The 14,763-nt window shown below is 43.9% G+C and overlaps 1 long non-coding RNA gene across 2 annotated transcripts; it reads left to right on the top strand.

Moving 5' to 3' along the window:
- Positions 1-9,804: 9,804 nt before the first annotated feature.
- On the top strand, positions 9,805-13,913 carry LOC123583714. 2 transcript variants are annotated; one of them, XR_006704989.1, is made up of 4 exons: positions 9,805-10,097; positions 10,198-10,360; positions 10,477-10,632; positions 11,766-13,913. It is a non-coding gene; the product is annotated as an uncharacterized LOC123583714 (long non-coding RNA). The 2 variants fall into 2 exon arrangements; XR_006704988.1 differs by having other exon boundaries at positions 10,477-13,913.
- The last annotated feature ends 850 nt before the right edge of the window (positions 13,914-14,763 follow it).

Below are 14,763 nucleotides of genomic sequence, written 5' to 3'. Positions count from 1 at the left end.
CCTTTTGTGGGTGGTGACTGCCAAGTTCAGACTCCTGTCACACCCCTGGTCTCAGGATCATGTCAAGGCCTGACGTCAACCCCGAAAGCTGTATGTACAGCTTGCATACACATACAAGCCCCCAAACACAAGAGGGACTGTTCAACACGATCATGGTAGGTGTGTTTGTTTTATAAATTCCTAGTTGAGGGTACTGTCTCCTGTAACGGATCAAAATCCATGTACTTTTTATAAGTTATGTGAGAGCTCCTGTGTGAGAACCTAGGTTAATTGGCACCAGCATTTTTTTTTTTTTTTTTTTATAGCTTCACACCTGTTTATGTCAGGGCCTCAGGCAGTTTGATTCCAGGACCCCTGAATGGGGCTCACCTCATGCTAATTGCCTTACATCCTACATCCTATCTCCTCCAGGAACATTATGAGCCTCTCAGTTAGCTGTGGTCTCTCTCACATGCCTCACTAGCACTCTGGAAAGGGGAATCTTGGTGTGAGCATGAGTTGAGTTCTGTGCTGGGTTTCAGATGTGCTCCATATCAACTGGGTCTATGCCCTCAGCCTGGCAATTTTCATGACTACTGAGAAGTAGCTCCCTAGGGAGAACCCAACATATAAACAGAGTGAATATTCAAGCTCCTCTGGTGTCTGGGGAACTGTAGCAGGTGGGCTTGTTCCCATAGAAGGTCCATTCTCTCCAGAAAGGACCTTCAGAAATCCCTGGCTTCCTAATAACATCCTATAGCAAGGCAAACCCCAATGTAGGTAGACCCAGAGCTCAGTGTAAGAGATCACGGGCCAGAGGTGAAAGGCCATTGTGAACATAACAAGGTTTCTGACCTTTTTGGATTTATTTTCTAGCCGAGTTTTGTTGCATTCACAGCATGGAAGTGACAACTAAATTCAGAAAGAGCTTTTGCCTTAAATCTCTGCCTTCATAGAAATGCTAGGTGGTTTATCAATTAATGAATATCCATTAAATATAAATTCAGTGCTTAGTTCACACTACTTTTCTCCCAGAAGAGCCTCATGGGACTAACATTAAGTAAGACCTCCTTGTTCTAGGCACTTTGCATAAATGCATAATTTAATCATCACAATAACGCCTCCATGTTGGCATCATTGTTACTGTTACCCACGTGAAAAAGCAGAGTCTCAGCACCACCAAGTTCTCACCACACTGGTGATAGAGTTATTTGTCCCCACTGTCTCCATAAATTCCCTCCCCGCTTTGGCATCATGAGGGCTCCACAATGCTGGTGTGTCTGTCCTGCCAAGGCTATGGGAACAAGAAATGGCAGAGGCTACGTTACTTAGAGAAATGCCAGTGAGAAAGGAATATGTAAGAGAAAGTGCAGCACATTGAGGGGATGATACAGGCTAGCAGGACGGAGAGTGGCCTGGGATGGCTGGGGTAGGGTGTTTCTTCATATAAGGCAGTGTGAGGTTGAGTCTCTGCAGAAGTGACATTTGAGCTGAGGCCTGAGTGAAGAAAAGGACCCAGTTAGATGCAGCTCTGGAGGGAAGGGATTTCTGAGTGGAGGTGATCCCATAAGAGGTTGTTAAGGAAATGATGAGCTTTTGGGGGTGAGCTTCATATGTCTTATTAAATCACAAATTCCTTGAGGGGGCCATTGTTGCTTTTCATCTTGGAACCCTTGACAACACCAAGAACCCACTGTGTATGAGTATCACCCAGCAGTTGGGTGAATGGAATTGGCTGTAGACTACACCTCTCATTTTCAAATGATAAAGTGGAGGGAGCCTGACCAACCACCAAGGCGAGTCAGGGGAAGAATGAAGACAATGGCACCCATTTCAGCCTCTCAGCTAAATCTCTTTAAAGACTGGCAAGGCTATGCCTCTAATGCTACATTTAAATGGCAGCCACAGTCAGCCATTTATCTTGAGCAGACACTTGTTTAGACAAATCTGGTGAGGAGTGTGACATCATCCACACACATCCAAATCTGCCATGGGTTGTTTGCCAAACACTTTTGCCGGAGGTTAAAACACTGTGGTATTTTTAAACCATGCAGGCAAAATCACTCCCTCTCCACGCAGGAGCTGAACCATTGCCAGGGTTGCTAAATTGGCAGGGCAAAGGGCCCCACACCATCTGTCCTCACATTGGCTGAATTTAGGTCTTGAAGTGAGAATTGGATTAAGAAAAAAGAAAATGGCATGAACATCACGGAGGAATCTTGATAGGTTTCTCTTGACACGTGGGATGAGCCATCAGTAGGGGAAGCAGTGGAACAAGGTGGGACTCAAAAAGAGAGGAAGGAGGCCATGCCTAACACCAAAAATGGAGTCGGACCTTTGGCTTTTAAGTGGAGACAGGGCTTTTAACCTCTCATGCACGCATGCACTCTCTCTCTCTGACTTTTTCCTTTTTTAAATTTTCTTTTCTAGGAGGAAGGAGAAGGAAAGTAAAATTGCTTTTCTGTCTTTAAAGCAAATAGGAAAAACCATAGCTGGTATAAGTAGAGTAACTACACTTTTCAGACTCTTTCCTTGAACTTTGCTTTTCTTCATTGGCCTTTCAGTCTATAATGCATCTATCACTCATAATTTTTATTTTTGGGACTCAAAGCAGTGAAGTTACAAGTCTTGACTGGATCCTGCAGCTGGGAAACCACTGGACAAGGAGAAACTTTCCCTAGCCAATAGCTTTCCTTTTTTTTTTTTTTTTTTTTTTTTTTTAAAGGAGGAAACAGAGGCTCAGTGAAGTTAAAAGTAAGAACTGAGTTCACGGTTAGCACTTGTGAAGCTGGCAGTTCTGTGGCTTGGATTTGAAGGCTGGCGCTCTTCATATAGTCCATGATGCTATCCCTGTGCCAGGAGACTTCTATGGCTCTGGGGTTTTCTAAGAGGCAGTGGGAGCATGGTTCCTTAATGATCACACATTAAAACTCCTAAAGGTATTTATAGCGGCCAGAGGAAGGTTAGTGTCTGTTAATTCGGGATGCTGTAACGAAGTGCCATAGACTGGGGAGCTTATTGACAATGGAAACTTGTTCTTCATAGTTTTAGAGGCTGGAAGTCCTAGCTCAGGGTGTCAGCACAGGTAGGTTCTGGTGAGAGCCCTCTTCCGGTTGTAGGCTGCCAACTTCCGGTTGTATCCTCAAAGCAGAGAGAGAGGGCAAGTGACTAGTCTAGTGACCGGTAAGAGAGCACTAATGCATTCCTGGGGCTCCCCACCTGCATGACCTCATCTCATCATCGTCACCTCTCAAAGGTGCAACCTGCTTGCACCACTGCATTGAGGGGTGGGATTTCAACATATGAATTTTGAGGGGATGTAAACATTCAGTCCAGAACAACTACAATCCTAAGAAGAAGGGTGTAAAAATGAAAGAGGTGAAAGAGAACAAGGAAAAGTTTTTTGAAATACATGCTCCATGAGGGTGAGGCTTGTCCCTGTTGGAATCTATCATGTGGAGCATCCCTGGGCACGGAGTTGTACTCAATGAATATTAACAAAGGAATGATACCACCTCGTTGGGGCCTGGACTTTTAATCTTTGTTGTTCATGCTCTGTTCTGGCACCTGGGACAGGATGTATTCAACCTTGCAGATTAGCAGATGGAAAAGAGAAAAGAAAGGGTTAAATAGGCTTTTCAATTGATGCCAAATAACTTGAATACTGAGCCTCCGTAGGGTCAGTACGAGGTCTTAGATGAAGGCATGGTCCCTGTTCTGAACAATTGCCCAATATGGATTGAATATATTCTAATAAATTAATGAGGAGACAGGGTTTTCATTATAGGCCTGTGAGTGTATGTGTAATAGAATTTCAACTGGGAAGTAGAACCCATTCTGGGGCGTCAGGGAAGCTGTTGGAACAGTTTGTGAGACGGCCACTCTATTTGGTTCTTTTTGAGCCTGGTCTCTCATAGCAACAGGTGTGACAGGGAGGAGAATGTGTAAGAAGCAATGTGATGGTGATTCTGATGGTGTTGATGGGAGACAAGGCTCAGGAGTAAAAGTGAGGTGTGATTAAAGAGTGAAGTTGTGGGGCGCCTGGGTGGCGCAGTCGGTTAAGCGTCCGACTTCAGCCAGGTCACGATCTCGCGGTCCGTGAGTTCGAGCCCCGCGTCAGGCTCTGGGCTGATGGCTCAGAGCCTGGAGCCTGTTTCCGATTCTGTGTCTCCCTCTCTCTCTGCCCCTCCCCCATTCATGCTCTGTCTCTCTCTGTCCCCCCAAAAAATAAATAAACGTTGAAAAAAAAAAAAGAGTGAAGTTGTTCAGCGATGTTTTGATTTTAGAGCCTGTTTTGGGTTGAACTGTGTCCCCCTAGAGACGTGTTGAAATTATAACCCAAGCACATCAGGATGCAAGTTTTTTTTAAGAAATGGGGTCTTTGCAGATGTAACCAATTTAAGATGAGGTGGTTTGGGTGGCCCAAGCCAAGGTGAAGGGGGTTCTTGTAACAAGAGGAGAGACACACAGAAAAGAGAATACCCTGTGAAGACACAGCCATGCACGGGGAGAAGATGGCCACGTGAAGATGAGAGCAGAGATCCGACTGATGCGACCACGAGCCAAGGAATCCCTGGGCTGGTAGAAGCTGGCAGAAGCAAGGAAGGATCCTGTGCTATAGGTTTTTTTTTTTTTTTTAATATGAAATTTATTGTCAAATTGGTTTCCATGCAACACCCAGTGCTCATCCCAACAGGTGCCCTCCTCCATACCCATCACCCACTTTCCCCTCTCCCTCACCCCCCATCCACCCTCAGTTTGTTCTCAGTTTTTAAGAGTCTTTTATGTTTTGGCTCCCTCCCTCTCTAACCTCTTTTTTGTTTTTGTTTTTCTTTGAGGGCACACAGTCCTGCTGACACATTGATGGAGGACAGCTGGCCTCCAGAACCGTAAGAGAAGACGTTTCTGTGGTTTTAAGCCACCTAGTTTTTGGCACATGTTACAGCAGCCCTCAGAAACTAACACAGAGACTTAACATTTATAACTTTGAAACACCATTATTTTGGAAATTTCTATAGAAAAACAATTTTCCTACTGTAAGACCGAGTTCCAAACCCCTTTTTATCCTCGTTGAAACAAAGTTTTCATAATATGATTTTCTTTCTTTCTTTCTTTCTTTCTTTCTTTCTTTCTTTCTTTCTTTCTTTTTAATGTTTATTTACTTTTGAAAGAGACAGAGCATGTGTGAGGGAGAGGCAGAGAGAGAGAGAGAGCGAGGGAGACAGAGAATCCAAAGCAGGCTTCAGGTTCTGAGCTGTTAGCACAGAGCCTGACGCAGGGCTCAAACTCATGAACCGTGAGATCATGACCTGAGCCGAAGTTGAACGCTTAATTGACTGAGCCACTCAGGTGCCCCCATAATGTGATTCTAAATAAATTATCTGATGGAACTGGAGAATATTATGGTAAGTGACATAAGTCAGGCAGAGAAAGACAGCTACCATATGTTTTCACTCATATGTGGATCCTGAGAAACTTAACAGAAGACCAGGGGGAGGGGAAGGGGGGAAAATGTTATAGAGAGGGAGGGAGGCAAACCATAAGAGACTCTTAAATACTGAGAACAAACTGAGGGTGGATGGGGGGTGGGGGAGAGAAGAAAGTGGGTGATGGGCATGGAGGAGGGCACTTGTTGGGATGAGCACTGGGTGTTGTATGGAAACCAATTTGACAACAAATTATATAATACATAAGTAAATAAAGAAATGATCTGAGGTTTTTCAGGAATACAAATATGATAGGCCATTTTCATGTGTTGTAGAGAGAGATAAACCATGGCTTTAAATGCTAGTGGTCCTCGATCTTATGACCGGCAGCTATAATTTCTCTTTAGTTAGCCTTTGAGATAATGTATTCAACTCTTCTAGGCCTTCCAACAGAAAGACTGCCCGGTCTTCATGACATGGTGTACCAGCTCCTTCAGCCTTTGCTCTTGGTTACAGGGGATGTGGGGAAACCATCCAGGAGTCATCTTCCAGGACCCTACAATTGCTACATCAGCCTTTCGAGGAGCACAAGCACCGACAACATAAACACAGTGCAATAAACCTTCTTTTGCTGACTGTGCGAGATTGCCAGAGTCCATTGGATTTTTATCCAAGTAGGTGGGACCGAGTGCGAGCCTTCAGCCTACATTCACACTGCTGGTCTGCACCTTGGAGAAGAAGGTAAGGAATAAATTCACTCACACTGTTTGGATACCTGTATAGTCCCAGGTACTATACTCATGTTGAATTGGGTAAGCACTTGCACTGTTTCTCAAGGTGGGCATCACCCCTGTTTTATTTTTTTATTGTTATTATTTAAAAATTTTTAAAATATTTATTTATTTTTGAGAGAGAGAGACAGAGAGAGAGCACAAAGAGGGGAGGGGCAGACAGAGGGGCACAAAGGATCTGAAGTGGGCTCTGTGCTGACAGCATCAAGCCCGACGTGGGGCTCGAACTCACAAACTGCGAGACCACGACCTGAGCCCAAGTCAGACACTCAACTGACTGAGCCACCCAGGCTCCCCATCATCCCCATTTTAAAAAGAAGGATATTGAATCTCTGAGAGTTTCAGTATTACAAAACCAGAAAGCAGATGGGTCCAGGCTTGACCTAACTCACACCTGGCCAACCCAAAACCATTCCTTGCTCTGCTTTTCCTCCCAGACTAAACTACACGTCCTGTTCCCTGCCTACCTCTCTTTGTACTCATACCAGCTCTGTGGGGCCTTCTGGATTTTATTGTGACAGAGGTAGGAAATAAAAGGGGGCAATAAAGCCCTCTCCCCAAGTCACACTCTCAAGGCTCTTTTCCTTCTTCTTCCAAGCCTGGTCCAGGGCCACTTTCCATGCATGTGGTTCTCCAGTCCATCTTGTCCAAAGTGGAGATGAGTGTGGTGAGGAGAGAAGAGGGGAGTTTTCAGCTCAGCATTTCATTTAATAGCTCATACGGAGCTCAGTTCTCTTAGTTATCTTTGAGGACTCCATTTTGTCCTGGTTCATTGACTTTGTCCTCCAGGTAGGTGGAGTAAGGTGGAAGTTGACCCTGGTCTCTGTATTGGATGGTTTTTATGTGCCACCACAGGTCCTTTAGGCCATCTGTCAGGACCCAACTCTGGCTACAGTCACATTCTACCTGAGCTTCATCGGCCACCTCTACTGCACTTACTCTGTATCTACTTCATGGTCTGCCAGCACGTAACCTGATATTCACCCCCTTGAGCCTCTCACCTCCAATTCTGAGCACCTCACTTGCCTCTGAAGCATGTAGTACTGCAGTACTCACTTGAGCCTATGCAGAACCCAAATGGAAGCACAAGAGAGTTAAATCCCATTGGGAATATTGGGAAATATAAGCTGGCAGATAAGCTTTTCCCTTTCATGCCCCTCCAGAGGACTGTCAAAGACTCAATAGTTTTTGAGGACCTTAGGAAGATAGCACCGTGTGATAGTGGGATGGAACACTTACTTGGGCATGGTACAAAATGCTGAGCCCGCTCAGTGCCATCATATCACATTGGGTCTCCTTCCTAACCTCACGTTCCCATTTGCCTTCCTCCCAGTTTCCCTAAGATCAAATTTTCTAGTAATGCTTTAAACTCTGTTTTTCTGGGGGAGCCAGGTTAAGACAAGTTTCTCCTATGGTTGGTTTTATAGGATTTTCTCTGAATCACCTGGGACACTTGTTAAAAATACAGATTCCAGGGACCCATTCCAGATCTATGATTAAAATCTCTGGGTTTTAGATCTAGTGCTGTGCATTCCAAAAAGGTTCCACTGGTGATTCTCAGTCTCAGAACTGTGATGTTCCAGTGTTCCAGTCTAGGGTAAAATGAGGAAGAAGGATGGGGTATGTGCCCTCAACATTTTATTTGCTTGGAACAACTAAGAAATGTACAGCTATGGCTTGCAAACCCACCTCTCATCTTCCAAACTATGATACATTTCCTGCCACAGGTGAACAATTCCAGACACACATGACTGCAAAAGAAATCTTAAAGCCCATTCAAGAAAGGTCAGGTACGTACCTGAAGTCACCAGAGGCTACCACATAGGTTCAGGGCAGTAATCTCAGTGACATTGGATTGGCCTTGTGCCTGATTCCATCCCAAAGTTACCCATGAGGAATTGCTGTGTCTTAGTATGATTTATTTAACATCTAAAATCTGGGGAGGTGGAGGTTTGGGCAAAACTAAGACAATCTTCTAAAGGTCCACACAACTGAATTAAGAAAGTCCCTACAGAGTTAGTGTGGGAGTGGCCAGGAAATTTCTCTTTGTGAGCAAAAGAAACTACTGATAGTCTTTGCAAGTGTTAGGGTCGTGAAAACAAAATTTCAGCCATGAATGAACTTGTGAGGGAGAAAATAATTATTACCTACTTCTCCCAAATAATTCACCCTCAAAGTTCAAGGGTCCAACAGGAGTGGCTTTTCATACTTGAACACATTCTTCACGTAGCAAGCAAGGCAACTGGGTATGTACAGGGTACATTTGCTTTCAATTTTCTCTTTTCTAGCTTCCTTTTCATCAAAACTACCTACTGTGGCAGGTGAAGAATGGACTAGGATGTCATACAGAAATGGCTTCCAAACCCAACTTGGCTCTTCACTATCTTGGGAACATTAAGCAAACTATTCATTGTGCCTAAGTTTTGGTCCACTTATTTGGACACTGGACACTTTGTTTTAGCCTTTGTGGGTTGCAAGAATAACATGAGGCTAATTATAAAAGGGCATAGCACAGGATAGGAATTTAAGAAATTGTCATTAAGTTGTCATCGTCAGCTCATCATCATGGTGATTAAACTGGGACAAGAAGCCAGCAACAGGATATGCATCTATGGAATTATTGATGGTTTTGTGTTGATTTGTGTGATATCAATAGGACTGTGGGGATAAAAGCTGAAATAGGCATTTCCCCCCCCCCCACTCAGAATAATACCTTTAGCAGAGCAGAAAAAGAAAGGAAAATTGACTTGGTTGGTGGCTTGTGAGACCCCAGACTGTGCAGATAGGACTAGAAGTTGTAATTCCATGGTGAAGATGGGGGTGTCACTTGTGGTGGTGGGTGAACTACATAAGATTTAAGGCAAATTCTAAACCAACAGGTCCAGAGTTTCATGAACATATCATTCTGAAGAAATTTGAAAACATGGGTTCAGCTTCCAGAGGTGCTTTGAGGGAAAGCTTCATACTTTAGTTGATTGTTTGGGCCCTTGTACCTGTATAATACCTAGACTATATTATGCCCTCAGTAAATGTTAGTTGAAAAGTGAATATATAAATATATGAATAGATTACTAATGGAAAAATAAAGCGTGACAATATATATGACAGGTTTGGTTGTATTTCTGAAAATCTGTTAAGCTAATTTTGTACTTGGTATTCCCTGCTTTTTCCTCCCATGCTTAGACCCACCTGTCCCTTGATGGAGCACCTTCTCAAATCCTCCTATTTCTCAGTTATTTCCACCTTCTAACTAAAATCTGCAAGGAAAGGTCAGGGAGCATTATTCAACATAAGTTGTGATGAGATAGTTAATTTTATATGTCAATTTGAATGGGGCATGAAGTGCCCAGATATTTGACCAAACATTATTTTGGGTGTATCTATGAGGGTGTTTCTGGATGAGATTAATGTGGAAATCAGTAGACTGACTAAAGCAGGTTGTTCTTCCCAAAGTGGGTGGGCCTCATCTAATCACTTGAAGACCTGAATAGAACAGAAAGGCTGAGTGAGAGGGAACTCTTTTGGCTTGACTGTTTGATCTGGGACATTGGTCTTTTCCAGCCTTTGGACACGGACTGAAACATTGGCTGTTCTTTCATCTCAAGCCTGCCAACTTTCAAACTGGAACTTAAGCCATATGCTCTCCTGGTCTTCAGGCCTTTAGATTCAGTCTTGAACTCCACCTTGACTCCTCTGGGTCTGTCTCTTGAGAGTTTTCTTAGCCTCTGTAACCACACAAACCAATTTCTTATCATCTATCTATCTATCTATCTATCTTTGGAGAACCCCGACTAATGCATTTATGTATCAAATATTTGCATGTCGATAGGAATTAGAGAAGCAACAGATTTGACAAAGGACTGAGGTGGAGGTGAAGGTGTTGCCTTTGTGGGTAAAGAAGGTGAGAATTGCAGTGACAATTAACTGAGATAGTTGATGTAACACATCCAACATCATAAATGCTCAGTAAAAACTTTGGGATTGATATGATTATGCTACAGGACACTGCAGGTCATTCTACAGGAAACAGAACTCACTGTGGTTAAAGATATCTAGGAAATCTGGAAAGGAATCCAAGCCTGTCCAACTCCAAAGCCAAAGAAATGTTCATGGTGATTTTACAGAGACCCTGGAATTATCCATTATTTTGCCTGAGACACATAGGTGGGTTCCTATTATACATCCACAGTGCTTCACAGTCTCCCAAAATTTAACACTTTTTATCTCATTCAAACCTCAGAACCTGACTTGTGATGTAGGTGCTATTTTTAATTTTACAGATAAGAAACCTCGAGACTCAGCGAAGTGAAGAGACCTGTTAATCATGCAGCTTGAATGCCGTGACCATGCTGGAGCTCAGACCTCCTGACTCCAAGTCATGTATATTGCTCCATATCCAGGGGTGCAAAAAGGAATTTAGACTCTTACTGGAGCTGGTGAGACAACAAGCATGGATTGAGGACAGTTACCTGAAAAATCTCTGTCTTTCATAAAGTAAAAGAAACATGGTTTTGTGTAAGCAATGCAAACAGGAATATGCAAGTGTCATGGCAGAATGTATGCATGGTGTATCTATAATTACACAGAGGCTTTGCATTTAGAAATCGTATCATTCAACTGTTTTACTGCCTAAAACGCTTCAGCAGATTGAGATGATTTCAACCTGGTGGAAAATGGTGATCATCTTTCGCACATGTAAGAGGTCTTAGCAGCTCTCCCCTTTCCCTAGTTCACATTTCTCTAAGCCCTCGATTAATTCTTCCATTTGTAACATGAAGATACCATGGGGCTATCACCATCCAACTTTTCTGGACATGAATAAGATATATTTGTTTTATCTTTTTGTCAATACTTTGACCAGGAAATGCTTAAAATCACGCTACAGATTTTGCAAGCAGACATTGTCTGTTTCAGGCTCGGTGGCATCTATTGTCAGTAGACATAAACTTCAATCCTCTCCTTAAAACTTGCCTTTTCTTTGCCAGTGCGGTTGAATGTCCTACATTAAATGACGTGTCCTGGCCCCTCTGTACCAGGTTGGGTGTGCAAGGGCACAGATAAAAACTGTCATTACTTAAAAAAACAAAAACAAAAACAAAAACAAAAACTGTCATTACTTGTTAGTACTGTAAATTTCCAAAGGCTGCTTGCCCTTGCCATGTTCTATGCTAGATGTCAGCAGGATGAATCAAAACCCATCCCTGCCTCTCAAGGAACTTACAGTGAGGTGAAAGACCGAAAATAAACAAATTGTTTGGCGAATGAACAAACAAGAGATACGCACAAGGGGTTGGGGTAAAGCTGGTAATATGCAGGAGTTGATCATAATAAAAGCTCACACCTTGCTTGCCATGGGCCACCATAATTAGGGCTTTGCCTATATTAGCTCTTTTGGTCCTCACAATAACTCTGCGAGTTAGCCTATCTCTAGTAGATTACTATAGTCTTCATTTTATAGATGGGGACACTGAGGCATGGAAAAGGTGAGGGAGCATAGAGGTGTGTGAGCTGAGAGTTGAATCCAGGTAGATTGGCTCATCCACTTAGCTGCTATCCTATACTGTCTCAGCCTGTGGTCAGGGGCAGGAGGAGCTGTGAACCAGTCGGAGGATGTGGGAAACACATTCGATGCAGACGGAATTGCCTATTCAGAGGCATAGGAGACTGGGAAGATGAGGCCGAGATGAAGGCCTGCAGCTTGGGATGCCTGTGGCACACAGGTATGAAGACGCATATGCCAAAGGTAAGGCTAGACATATGAGCATATTCATCTTGCCCCTTCCAGGTGAAGACTTCCCTGTTTTGTTCTGGAGACACAAGGAAGCTGTTGAAGCATCTTAGGTATGGACACGTCATGACCTGATACCCATTTTCTGTGAGGTCATCTGGGGGAAGTGTGAAGGAGAGTATCTAGAACATCTAGTAGAGTATCTGGAGTATCTAGTGTCTAGGAAAGCATATATTTTGAGAAGGGAGAGGGGACCCAAAGCAAAGCTACCAGAGGGGAGCCTCTCACGATTGTCTACGTACGGAGGGAGAGAAAGATGAACCGGAAGGCTTTTAATTGATAGGCTGGACAGGTGAAGAGAAAGGTGCCGAGGACTGTGGCCAGGTTGGATGTGTCTACAGGAATGTATGAGATGGCGCAGGGAGAAGGAAGGTAGCCCTGTTTTGGATGTTGAAGGCTCGAGGTACTTGGGATGTATGCTTGGGATGCTGCATGCACGTTATGGATTAATAGGGTGGGGATCAGCACCTGGAGAGAGGGGCTGACAAGTAGCACTGTGGGTAGAAGTGACTGGGGGCTTCTCACAGCAGTGTTTAGTGATATGGGCAGCTGGCTACTTCTCAAGGAAGGAGGTGCTGTAGGAGCTTCTGGGGGCAGCCAACGTCCTCAGTGTTATCCACTCCCACCACCATTTCTTGGATCTGAGTCTGGAATTCTGTTTCCAGCCATGCCTTTACTCTTGAGTTGTGGAAGGTATCAACCCTAATTGAATTATTATTTAATAAAACATCTAGAATAGTGCCTGGAATGTAGTCATTACTGCACATAGTCTGCTGTGCAAGTGCTTATTAAGCAAAACAGGTGAAGGAACTCCCACTTAGATAGCAGCTTGAGGTCTTTCTTCTTGCTTGATACACATAGGGCTTTGGGCAGGAAATAGAGATGCCTGAGGAGGACCAGCATCTTAGAAATAGGCTGAAGAAGACTACAAGAAGGGCCATCCAAAGACTAAGCAGAACATCAGCGAAAGCTCGTGTCACACCAGGCTCATTTCTTCAAGAAGGTGGTGTCCACAGGGCGGAACCCAGGCAGCAGCACGATTAAGTGAAAGATGGCAAGTGTTTTATTAGGTCTGGAATCCATCTCAGAGATGAAAGTTGGCATGTGCCTTGTGGGATTAATGGTAATAGTCTCAATGTTTATCTTTTAGACCTGCTGCATTCAATTTGGAACCAGGAGCCACAGGCGTCAACTAAGCCACTAGCCCACATGTCTTAAGTGGCTACTTTCCATTTCATGAGGTGTTTCAATAATCATTTAATGAGTGCCTGATGCCTGCCAAACAAAACAGACAATGTCTTACAGGAGAGACAGATGTTTATGTGTATGTTTAATGTCGAAACATGTGTAGCCTGTGCTCCCTGCTATGTGCCCTCATGGTTCTTGCCTGAAGTCCATTTGTTTTCTGCAATCCTGCACTTCTTAGTATAATTGATGGAGAGAGACAATGACACTATATGGCTCCTCCAAGGAGACTGTAAGCTCCAAGATAGCAGGGTTGTCTGGGCCTGCACATCCACGTGTCTAAGAGCCTGGCACATAAACACGTACGGAATAATGATCACAATTTCAGGAAGTGCAATGAAGAAATGGTACAACGTCCTTTGAGAGTAGGTAACTGGGGGGATCTTATTTAAATGAGGGGGTATTCAGACCAGAGAAAAATTCCGTGAGGAAATGACAGCTAGAGTGAGAGTTGCAAGAAGAAGGGGGGGAGGTAGCTAGAGAAAAGAGGGGAGGGCCTTTGAGGGAGTGGGGTGGGGGAAGATCCCCAAGTGAACAGAGTTAGCTGCACTCTGTCTCATTTCACACAGTGGTTTCCTTTAAGCTTCTGTAAAATGCCATTTCAGGAAATCATGTGTTCTGTTTTGTAAAATGACTCATAAAAGAGCTATTTTGTTGTCATTGGCATTAAAAATAAATTCAGAATAAAATAACTTGGAACCATGTTTATTTTCATTCTTGAGTTTTTATATAAAATGATGGAACTGCAAGTTTAATTTTTCTTCTGCTGTTTTACAAATGGATTTTTTTTCTTCTTGCTGGCTGATGTCAGCTGCCTACCCTGAACCCCTGGGGATGGTGCTGCCTTCGGGTCTGTTCCCTCCCTCACCTGATCAGTCATATTCTGGAGGAGATCTGTGTTTATCTCCCAGGTTGGGCAGGGAGGATCTGCCAGGACAGCACAGCCACTCCTGACTCCAGAGAGGACATATCTGCTCAGGGCAGCTGAGAGGCAGTCAGAGCCTCGGTACACATGGAGTCTAGGCTCCCTGTTCCTGACATTCCAGACACTCTACTTCCTGGCTGTGGGGTTGGGGAAGAGTTAACTCTCTGAAGCTCAGAGCCTGAACTGGAAAACGTAAATGACATGATTGCATAGTGCCAGGTAAACTATCTGGCACACAGTTGGTTTGCAGCGTGTATGAACAAAAACAGACCTAGTCCCTGCTGGTTTTCTTACCTGTCTTAAATTCATCTCTAAATGTATCCATCTGGATTTGAGACTCCATAGTCCCATGAAGAATGAAGGGAACTCCCTATAAACTTATCTGGATGGACACGGGCGCCAGGTATTATATACTTGATCAATGGAAACGCTTCTGGGGTCAGAAATTGAGAGCATCCTCAATCAGATGGTATTTGCCACGCAGATTTATTCTTCAATATGAGTCCGTGGGGGGCTGGAGGAGAGTCTTTGGGAAGAGGGGCTAAACTCTAGTGAATGGAAGACTCGACGGAACATTTTCCTTGGTGCATCAAGGGCTCCGGTGTCTCA

This window comes from Leopardus geoffroyi, chromosome B1 (assembly GCF_018350155.1).
Source record: "Leopardus geoffroyi isolate Oge1 chromosome B1, O.geoffroyi_Oge1_pat1.0, whole genome shotgun sequence".
In the NCBI taxonomy this organism is placed as follows: Eukaryota; Metazoa; Chordata; class Mammalia; order Carnivora; family Felidae; genus Leopardus; species Leopardus geoffroyi.
The sequence above is the reverse complement of the archived record's forward strand: the minus strand, read 5'-3'. Positions and strand labels throughout refer to the sequence as shown.